Raw genomic sequence first — 10,657 nt, 5'->3', positions numbered from 1 at the left:
AAAAGTTTTCTTCCCCCAAAATCAGGAACGATATAATTTATCAAAGGACTTGTAATCCCATAAGGGGTAGTCCATGAAGGTGTCTTTCTGTGAGGCACCCTTCCATTATGAGCTACCTTCATGGTAACAGGGATGACCGAAAATTAACAGTTTATTTCCAAGCTACAAATATAAATTCCTCTGAAGAAAATGGATGCTTTTGAGAGTGGAGTCCCACTGGATCCCTGTCCTTCTCAGACTCCACTCCCAAACTTCCAGGAGTTTCCTAATTTAGATCTGGCAATTCTTCTTCCGATGCCCATGGCCAGGGGGGACTTGGCAACCCTATTTTGGTGCCATCCTCTTTTCACAGATTATCAAGTCAGTCTACTGCTCATGTTACACGTGGAAATAAATTCTACTGGAATCGTTGGGCCTTTCTTCCAACTTATCTAGCATTACTTTCCTCAGCAGGGCTCCAAGTTTATGTTTCTTGAACAGCAAGTATGTGCCATAAGGCAAATACATTTAAAAACCTTGGGGAAATTTCAAAATCAGTTTGCTATAACATCATAGGCCTGCTGTCCTAGAGGAGGGGGTGAGTCAGAAACATTAGTAAGTTTGCATGGTTCACTAGACACATGTAAAGAGGACTGGGTAGAAATAAGTCCTTGGGCACACCTGCTGTTCTCTTCCTGAATTCTGGCCAAGGATCATCTCAATCTGGTTTAATAAGGAGTAAGCAATATGAAAATGTAACCTCTGTGAATACGAAGCAATCTTCCATGAATGTCTTTGAAAATCAGATGGACTTTAGCGTTTGTATTTAATGGGCCATAAGAAGTGCCTTTCAGGGCATGTTCTGAGGCTGGAAAAAGCTGTCTCAACCCTTATGGCCATGTTTCTTTTGTGCAATTTCAGGCAAAATGCCCAAAGCACTGAAGTGAAACTCAAAACATTGTCTCTTTCACTCCTCCATCAATATAGTGCCCATAGAGAGAAACAAGAAGCCCGTGAATAGCAGTGAGGGGATTGACGGTAGTGATTAAAGAAACAACTTTCTTACAAGCTGAAAAAGCTATAGTCCATGTTACAAATGCATGCTCATAAATTATTATCATGTAACTGAGCAAGCAGGAGACCGTGGAGACAGTGGGGGAGACAGGAATGTGTGCAATGCAGATAATGTCATAGGCAGCCAGCTGCTTCATCTTTGGTGATAGGGTGGTTGGGGTAAAAATAATGCATCAGTCTTTCCTTGGCTGGGCAAAGGTACTTAATAGAAATGGAAAGAGCAATGCAGCATTTTCTTCAGTGTACAATCAAAGTACCTGATGGGGTCATGGAGGTTGGGGAATGTTCTAAATGCAGTGCGGCATATCCGTAATGTCATGGTGAGTACCCTTTTTCAGCAATGGGCATGTGGAACACTTTGTCCTGTTTTGCAGATGGTGAGCATTCTTATTTGCAGCATTATGAGATAATTACTGCATATAAAAGGGTGGTTAACAATGCAATCTTACACATGGTATTCTCAGAAGGAAGTATGTTTAGGATTGTGACCTAACGGTGGGCTTGGCCTGGAGGAACAGTACTATAAGTATAAGGATAGTACTATAAGTATTCAAATCCTTTTGGAATAGACACAGCTTGGTGTAGTGGTTAAGAGCAGCAGCTTCTAAAATGGCAAGTCGGGTTTGATTCCCCACTCCTCCTCCATATGTAGCCAGCTGGGTGATACTGGGCTAGTCACAGTCCTGTTAGAGCTGTTCTGACCTAGCAATAATATCAGGGCTCTCTTAGCCCCACCTACCTCACAGGTGTCTGTTGTGGGGAGAAGAAGGGAAGGCAATTGTAAGCTGCTTTGAGATTCCTGGTAGAGAAGAGCACCACATCAAAAAACAATTCTTCTCCTTCTTCCTCCTCCTTTTCTTCTTCTACTAGGAACATTTACATATAAGTAATATCCGTTTAAACCAGTGAAACTTAACACCATTTTACATATTCTCCTGAGCCTTAGGGGAGGGCGGTATACAAATGTAATAAATATATAAATAAATTCTGTTTATGGAACTGGTAGTTTTCATAGGATAATGGTGCTTGCATTTATTTTCCCTCACTGGAGGTTAAAAAAACCCATTTAAACTATCCACAGAATTTTGTTTCTCCTTCAAGTTTCCCTTTATGGATCTACTTGTATATTCTTGACCTCTGCAGAAGTGCAGGAAAATGCCTTGAGAGCTAGTGTGGTATAATGGTACATAGAATCATAGAGTTGGAAGGGGCCATACAGAGAAGGCAACTGCATAGTGAAAAGTGGGGTATAAAAATCAACTCTCCTCTCTGCCTATCTTTCAAGATCTCCTTAGACTGTCTCCTGGAAATCACATGTCACCAGGAGTGACATCATTAGGCCACTCCCATAACACAGGAAGTGACACCATGGAAATATTTTCAGATGGTTTGTGGAACAGAACCATACCTGCACACTGGGCTGGTTACCAGTTTCTTTTTCTTCACTAAAGGGAGCCTGCAGTGGGAGCCTTCAGAAACTGGGCTGGGCTGCTCTGACACCCAATCCCCCATAGTTAAAATGAAAGTACTTACCACTCTGGACTCGTCGCTACGACATATCACAAGCCTCAGCCAGCAAAGATTTGTATGGCTGGGGTCCCTCCCTTCCCAGCCCCTCCAGGCCCTTCACTGGCCATTCGGGGAGGCGGTTCAAAATGACCATATATGACCATATCACTCAATTTAAAAAAAAAAAAAACTTTAACATATATAAAAAATTAATTAACTCTCACCCACTTGGTAAAACTCTTCTTGGGCCATTACAAAACTCCAAGATTTCAAAAAACGCTGGTTGAGATTTACTGGAAACTCTGTGGTTTTCTAGAACTTCTGGTGAATCCTAGAATAAGGAATCAGAACAAAGTCATCATTTCCAGGTTTCCCCTGGAAGTGACATCATAGTTTATACAATGATTTTCAGAACATCCTGCTCCCCCTACTTTTATGTCCACATAATGAACTCAGGGTAAGTTATAAAATAAGCTTCAATATGGATTTCCGAAAAGTACTGTGTGTTTCATTGTGGATGTACACCATAAATGAGAAGACATTATTGCGTGATTTTTAAAAGCCTTTGTTTTTAGACCTTTTAATCTTCTATCATAATAATTCCATTGTGTGTTCAAAGAGGTGATGTGTCTGTTATATTACTTCATTTGTTGCATGAGGAATGAGAACAAATTTCTTAAACTAACTAGTGTGATTAGAATGTTGCTATTATGATTTCACATCTCTTGTGAGAAAGGCTATCTATTAAAAATGTTCATAATGTTCTGTTTCCTTGCCCTGATTTTTAAACATATAATTTATGTATCAATTGCATATCACTAATCACTAAACATAATAAAGCTCAAGTTGACAGCACACTTCCTATCTGATTGGCTCTCCCTGGGAGTGTGCCACCAAGAGGGAGAGGGAGGGAGCATTTTGCCAATGAGGACCAATCAGCTCAAACTGCATGCAGGCAACTCACTTCCTACTTGATTGCTCCCCCCTGAAAATATTCCCCTAATAGGAGATAGGAAACAGTCCTCAGGCAGGAATGGCTCACTCTGGTAGTTTAGCCCCAACCAGAAGGGAGCCCTCAGTCAGGAAGGGCTAATAGGGGGGATCAGCTTTCTGCCAGTTTCAGACATTTCCTGGGTGGAAGGGGAGCTGGCCTCAGAGTATGCCCTGGTCTCCTGGATTCTTGCAACTATGAAGACATGGGGGGAAGGGAGTGAGCTGCCTCCTGGGGCAGCCTCTGCATGCCTTTGACGGGGGAGGGCTGATGGAGGTACAGAAATGCCCCCCTGCCGGCCCTCAGGGACCCAAGGCAGCCAGGAAAATCCCCTGCCCTGGGAATGTTTACTCATGAGTAAGTCATGGCCCTGAGCCAGGAATGGCCTGCCCTAGTAGTTTAGCTCCAATCAGGAAAGGCTAATAAGGGATCATGTCTCCACCTCCAACTTCCTACCAGTTTCAGACGTTTGCTGGATAGAAGAGGAGCTGACCTCAGAGCATGCCCTGCTGCCAGTTAGTTGCCCTGATGTCATTCAACTTGGAGCATATTGGAGGGTGAGTGCACTGCTTCATGGTGCATCTGCTGTGTTTCTTCTGGTGGTGGGGCTGTGAGAGGCCCAGAAATGCCCCCCTGCTGGTCCTCTGGGACTCAAAGCAGCCTGGAATGTTTACTCATGAGTAAGTCATGTGAGGTTTTCAATTTACAATCTGAGAAGGGAGGAATGCTTTGAGGGTAACTGCAGCAGGGAACATAATGCTGATGTGGGTGGGACTGGAACGATGTGGAGACCACCTTGGTCATGTGGAGACCACCTTGGTCTTTCTGCAATCTTTCCAAGACCATCACAACAAAGCAAATTTGAGACCAATGGCATGGAAGCTGGGGAAACTGTAGAGGGGGCACAGAAGCACCATGAGGCCCTGGGGACATGTAGCACCTTCCCAGTAGAAGAAGAGTTGGTTTTTTATATCCTGATTTTCACTGCCCAAAGGAGTCTCATAGTGGCTTACAATCACCTGTCCTTCCTCTCCCCACAACAGACACCCTGTGAGGTAGGTGAGGCTGAGAGAGCTCTGAGAGAAACTGCTCTGTGAGAACAGTTTCTAACAAGACTATGACTAGCCCAAGGTTACCAAGCATGTGGAGGAGCAGGGAATCAAATTCAGCTGGTCATATTAGAAGCCACTGCTCTTAACCACTATACCAAGCAGTATAAATTGCCATTGCCTTAAAGAGATGCAGCTAGAGCACAGGCAGAGGAAGCTGTTGCAGGAGGATGGTGACTTGCTCACTGACTGTTATGGTATTGCTTTCCTTTAAATGTGAGCCTCCTGGCCAATATATCAGGAGGTTCTCAATGGTATAAATGTTGAGAAACGCTGACATAAAAACAGTAATTGAGAAACCCTCTCTAAGTTCTTTGCCAATCAATATTTCCATGTTTGATTGTAACATACAAATGTTTTTGTTTTACTTTGATATTGAACTGAACTGAAGAACGTAGAGACTGAAAGTTTTCAGTTCTTCAAACAATTTTTTCTATCAATTAAATATTTTCATTAAAGGAAGAAAATGTGGCAAGTTTATGAATTATTTGATGTTTTATGTTATTAACAATTACTGCCACACAACATTTTGGTTTGTTTCCCACCTGGAGCCTGGCATCCCTGCACCTCCATGGGATCCAAAGCCAGAGCGTTCCCCCCCTTCCCAAGTAGCCCTTTTCTCCAGAAGGCCTGATCCATGCTGCCTGGAAATTACCTCCAATTCAAGCAAATCTCCAGGTCTCAACTGGAGATTGGCATCCTGCAACCTCTCTGGGGCACAGTGCCACAGAGTTCCCAGCCTTTCATCTTCAGGAGCCTGGAGATGTTTTGTCATTGCAGAGTTCTCCCTCCAAAACGGCCATTTTCCTCTGGGGAATTGATCTCTATAGTCTGCAGATGACCTCCAATTCCAGGAGATTTCCAGGTTGCACATGGAGGTTGGTGACCCCGGGTCAGGAATGCTCCTTAAGAATTGGAGGCTAGGCATCAATAGTCCAGGGGTGGGCAGGAGCTTTTGCCATATGGCCAGCCCCCAGTGCAAGTGTGGATCCTAGTGGCCATTGTTTCCCTGGGTGCAAACAACAGGGGCCATTTCGCACAGAGCTCAAAGTTGCTATTTGGTTGCTGTTAGCGAAAGCGCTACTTCAACTAGCGAAATGTAACTAGCTGTGCCCGTAACGCACAGCTGCGGTTTTTGCGGAATTTAGCACTTTCACTTCTCGTCACTTTCGTAACCCACAGGCTTCCGGTTCTCCGTCTTTTCGCTACAAAGGAGGTCCCTTTTTAGCGCTTCTGGTCTCCCGTGCCCGTCAATCAAACTGCGGCCACACCTTTGACCTCGACCCTAAAGCCGGACTTGTCGGGGTCCCCTTTTTTTTAAAAAACCCAGGAAAACCCGTAGCAACGCGTTATCGTCAAATCATTGGCGCCCTTGGAACGTGTTTTCTATTGTTTTCTATGAACCAGAGGTTGATGCATTGATATGTTTGAAAGGTTAATCCCCGCCCACAGTACACGCCCACAGGTTACCTGCTTATATGCACCTGGGCAGACACGCGGTCGGCCTCTCTTTGTTTGCGTAGCCTACTGCCCGCAGCACAGGTTAACGTTGCAATGGAGAGGATTATTTTTCAATTGTTGGCTCGGGTGATTGCCTTGGTCCAGCGTATCCGCACCAGTGTGCAGCATAGGAGGGCTGCTTCAGAGGAATACCGAGAACGTATTGCCAGAGCGATGACCAGCAGCACAAGACGTTCTCAACGGGCAACCATGGCGGCAAAGAGGCACTGGCAAGCTCTGGCAGAGGTCCGGTTCCCCCCCCGGTTCTGGGCGGACGAAAGATCCTCTGACTGGTGGGAAAATTTTGTGTGGGCTCGCTGGGATGATGACCACTGGATTGCCAACTTTAGAATGTCTAGGGGGACATTTTTTGAACTCGTGGAGGCTCTACGTGGACGCATGGAGAGGCAAGTCACTGGCATGCGGCGCCCCGTGCCAGTGGAAAAAAGGGTGGCGGTCGCATTGTGGTACTTGGCAACCCCTCAGTACTTCCGGACAGTAGCCCAGCAATTCGGACTCGGAGTCACTACGGTTGGCGATATCCTTAAGGAGTTCTGCCTCGCCATGGAGGCGGAATTGTTCAGCAAAGTCGTGTGCCTCGGAGACCGGCTTGGAGCGGTGAGTATCATTCGATCCCCTTTGCCCTTTAAATTTTTTTTCTTGTTTGACAGGTCAGCAACGAAGACGCGATACACCCCACGCTGACATGCCATGGCTTATATTCTTTTCTTTCCCTTATTCCAGAGTATGGACGGGTTTGCCAGGCTCGGATTCCCGCATTGTTTTGCGGCCGTCGATGGAAGCCACATCCCTATCCGTGCCCCCGGGGGAAGCATAAAGGAGTTCGGTAACAGGAAGGACTTTTGTTCTGTTCTCCTGCAAGGAACTGTGGACTTCTCCGGCCGGTTTATCGATGCCGAGGTGGGGTGGAGTGGCAGGAGGCATGATGCCCTTGTTTTCAGGGAATCCAACCTCAGGAAAGCCATGGACGAAGGGGTCTTTGTTCCAGGAAACCCCACCGCCACCATTGAGGGCGTGCGTGTGCCGCCGTTGGTGCTCGGGGACGGAGCCTACCCAATACGACGCTGGCTCATGACTCCCTACAAGCGGCCAAGGACAGACGTGCATAGCCACTACAACCTCACTCACTCCCGGGCAAGGAATGTAGTGGAGCGTGCCTTTGGACGTTTGAAGTCCCGGTTCCGTTGCCTGATGTCCCGACTACACGTGCATATAGACAATGTGACTCCGCTGATCATCGCGTGTGTCATTTTGCACAACATATGCGAGGACAAGGGACATAACATCCCCTTCCCTGTGGATGAACCTGATCCTGTTGTCCTTGAGGACACACAAGACATCCCTGAAGCAAGGAGAAGAAGAATCTATGCAGAGGGGTGCAAGGTTCGGGACGCCATAGCCACCCACATCTACAGAAACAGGAGGCGTGTTTAATTGTTTTTCCCACTCTCTTGTTGTTGAATAAAGTTTAGTGTTCTTTGTTTAACCTTGTCTTGTGCGGTTTGTGTACTTTGCCAGCAAAAAACCGGGGATTCTCTGGTCCAAAAGCACTTTGACAGCCCTAAACGCTAACTCCCACTGAAATTGACACACACAACACGGAAGCGCTGAGCGGGGAAAGTTCGGGGAGGCGGGTAGCCAGGAAGTATTGGCGACCCCTGTCAAACCGGAGGATCAATCCACTTATGTTCCAAGGAATAATTTTATTGGTGGGCAGCTTTGATACATTTAAAATAGGGGTGGTCGATCGGAGCAACGCACGTTCGTTCCCTAACCGTCATTCCGAAGATGCCGAAGCCACGGAAGGGCTCCTTCTGGCAGCGCGCCGAGGCTGAGGCACTTCTGGAGCTGGTGCTCCAATCGAAAAGTGTTGGCCGCCTTATGGCCAGCACCCACTGCCACACCAAGGGTGCTTACCTGGTGTTGGCATCGAAGCTGAGGGAGAGGGGCTATGTCCGGACCTGGGAGCAGGTCCGGACAAAATTTAAGCGAGTGAAGCTGGACTTCCTCAACAGTCTGGAGCAGTGTGGGGGGGTCCCGCAGCCAAGCGGGAGGACGGTCTTTCACGACCAGATGGTTAAAATATGGGAGAAGGCTGGGAAGCCCCCCCTGGAAATGAGGAGGCATATGGGTAAGTATGCCCTCGTTGTTTTGCCCTTAAACATGCATGGCATGACTAGCTGCCTCTTTCCCCTACTGTCCCCAATGAAATTCGAAATAGTATTTATATGCTGTCAACCCCCTCTGACTTAGCCCGCCAGTACTGTGTGGAACCACTTTGGTTATGCGCTTTGACTCTAACTGTGGTGTGTCTACCAGCTGTGTTTCATCTCTGGTTTGTGTGCTTTTAATTATGATTTCTCTTTTTCTTTGCCCAGCCACACAATCACCATCCAAGATGGGAAAAGCACCTGAGCGTGAGGAGGAGGAAGAGGGGCCTTCCACCTCAGGACAGGCTGCAGGTGAGAGTTTTATGCCTCTGCGGGAGACCCATGTGTGTGTCCCCCCATGGAGCCATATGGGAGCCTGCTGTGATGCTCCCATTTGAAGTGTTATTAAATTCTTTGTTTGATTTCTATAGCAGAAACTATGGAGGCAAGGCTGCGTGCCATGGAGGCAAGGGTGACTGCCTTAGAGGCCGAAGTGGCAGAGCTCAAAGGGGAGTTAGAGCAGCAAAGGCAGCAGAGGGAGGCGGAAGAACGTAGGTTATGTTCTCCACTGCCCAACTCTTCTCACACTGTGGCTAAGGCCACCAATAAGTGTATGCATGTAAACTACAAAAATAGGAAAATATGTGTGGCACTAATGTGTACTTTTTCTCCCTCCCCACACAGTTAAGAAGAAGGAGGACGAAGAGGTCTTCCGGCGCAAAGTTAGGGGGACCGTGGGACGGCTGTGCAGGAGAGTGAGGGCGCTGGAAGGGGCTGGGGAGGGGAGCGGTGGGACCTAAGTTTTTATTTCTTTTTGTGTTTTGGGGTGGGGGGTGTTGGGGGGTTTCCCAGTTACTTTGCCCATTTTTCTATCCCTGTTAAATATTTGAATTTGTTAAAAAAAGTTGGCTTTCTTGGCGGGTGGGGGTGGTGGTGGGGGGGGGGTCCAAGTTAAATTCCCTTGTTTTTTTCCCCTGTTGAACTGTTTCTGAAAATAAAATTTTGTTGTAAATTTCCTGAAAAAGACTCCAGTGTGACTCCTTGAACTCGCACACCTTTCACCCCAAACTCCTAAAACACCTTTAACCTTTAAAACACCCTCCAACCTACAACCCACACAACGGTGCCAGAATAGGCACAATCACTAGAGAGGGTACACTGAGACAGAGTCAAAAACATAAACTTTATTGAACAGACAACAGCAAACACAGATAAACAGACAAAATGGCCCAAACTAGGAGGGGGAGAACTTGTCCGCAGGTTTCACGACTCTCTTCCCGAGAACAGTCCTCCTTCTAGTTTGTGTCGCGGCATTCTGAGAGGGGGTGGGTGGGGTGGGTGCTGGAGGTGGTGGGGGGGGTGGGGTGGGTGCTGGAGGTGGTGGTGGGGGGGTGGGTTGGGTGGGGGGGACGTTCACTATAATCTGAGGAGGGGGGGCCGCCTCCATAACCGCGACCGCCCTCTCCATCAGCCTCCTTATCATTCGAACTTCCTCCACGCTTTCGCGTAGCGAGTTGTTCGAATCCCTAAGGATGGCGCGGAATTTTTTGCCCTCCTGGGCCACGAGAGAGAGCATGGCCTGGTCTGCAGCAGCTGCACGCCTGGACTCCTCCTGGCAGTGCTCCAGGATCCTTTCTCCCACACTAGTGAGGACGGAGACGCGCCGCAGCCTGCCGCGTTCCCTGGCCAGCCTCTCCTCAGCCGGGAGAGCGCCCCTGGGTGGTGAGCCAGCTGGCTCGTCGTCTTCAGAAAGGACCTCTGTTGGCATAAAAAAGAGAAAAAGAACTGTTAGTAACAACGAGACAGTCAAAACCCACCCTGGTGCACATGGTGGCCTTTCTTGGTCACATATTGTTAAACCAAGACTCAGAACAATGCCAGGGGAGCACACGGTTATTGTTTGTTTGCCCATGGTGGCCTGTCTTGGTTACATGTTAAACCAAGACTCAGAACAATGCCAGGGGAGCACAAAAATGAAAAGGAAGCACACAGTTATTGCACACAGACATTGTCCTGCAGCCATGGCTCGAAAGGAACAGTTCATGCACGCTCACCATCTTGTATGTGTATCCGCCTGCGCAGGGCAGGAGGTCCAGCCACCCCACGCTCCTCCTCCTCCTGTGTCCCGGGTATGAAATCTGAAAAAAGGGAACAAAGAACATGATTAAGGACCAAAGTGTGGCAAAGCAAGCTTCAAACCCTAAAGCAGCAACGTTGAGGGACTATCTTCTGTCTCTTGGCAGTGCTGCTGCCCTGCACAAACAGAAAAGCACAAAGCAGTTAAACCCCCCCCCCCTTATTGCAACTGATACTTACCAACATTT

General features: G+C 47.6%; 1 long non-coding RNA gene across 1 annotated transcript; it reads left to right on the top strand.

The window, feature by feature from the left end:
• The first annotated feature begins 1,176 nt into the window (after positions 1-1,176).
• Positions 1,177-9,133, top strand: LOC143825258 (uncharacterized). Its single transcript, XR_013226954.1, has 4 exons — positions 1,177-1,373; positions 8,562-8,645; positions 8,765-8,884; positions 9,018-9,133. It is a non-coding gene; the product is annotated as an uncharacterized LOC143825258 (long non-coding RNA).
• Positions 9,134-10,657: the final 1,524 nt, after the last annotated feature.

The sequence above is a fragment of the Paroedura picta genome, chromosome 1, assembly GCF_049243985.1.
Source record: "Paroedura picta isolate Pp20150507F chromosome 1, Ppicta_v3.0, whole genome shotgun sequence".
Classification (NCBI taxonomy): domain Eukaryota; kingdom Metazoa; phylum Chordata; class Lepidosauria; order Squamata; family Gekkonidae; genus Paroedura; species Paroedura picta.
The sequence above is the reverse complement of the archived record's forward strand: the minus strand, read 5'-3'. Positions and strand labels throughout refer to the sequence as shown.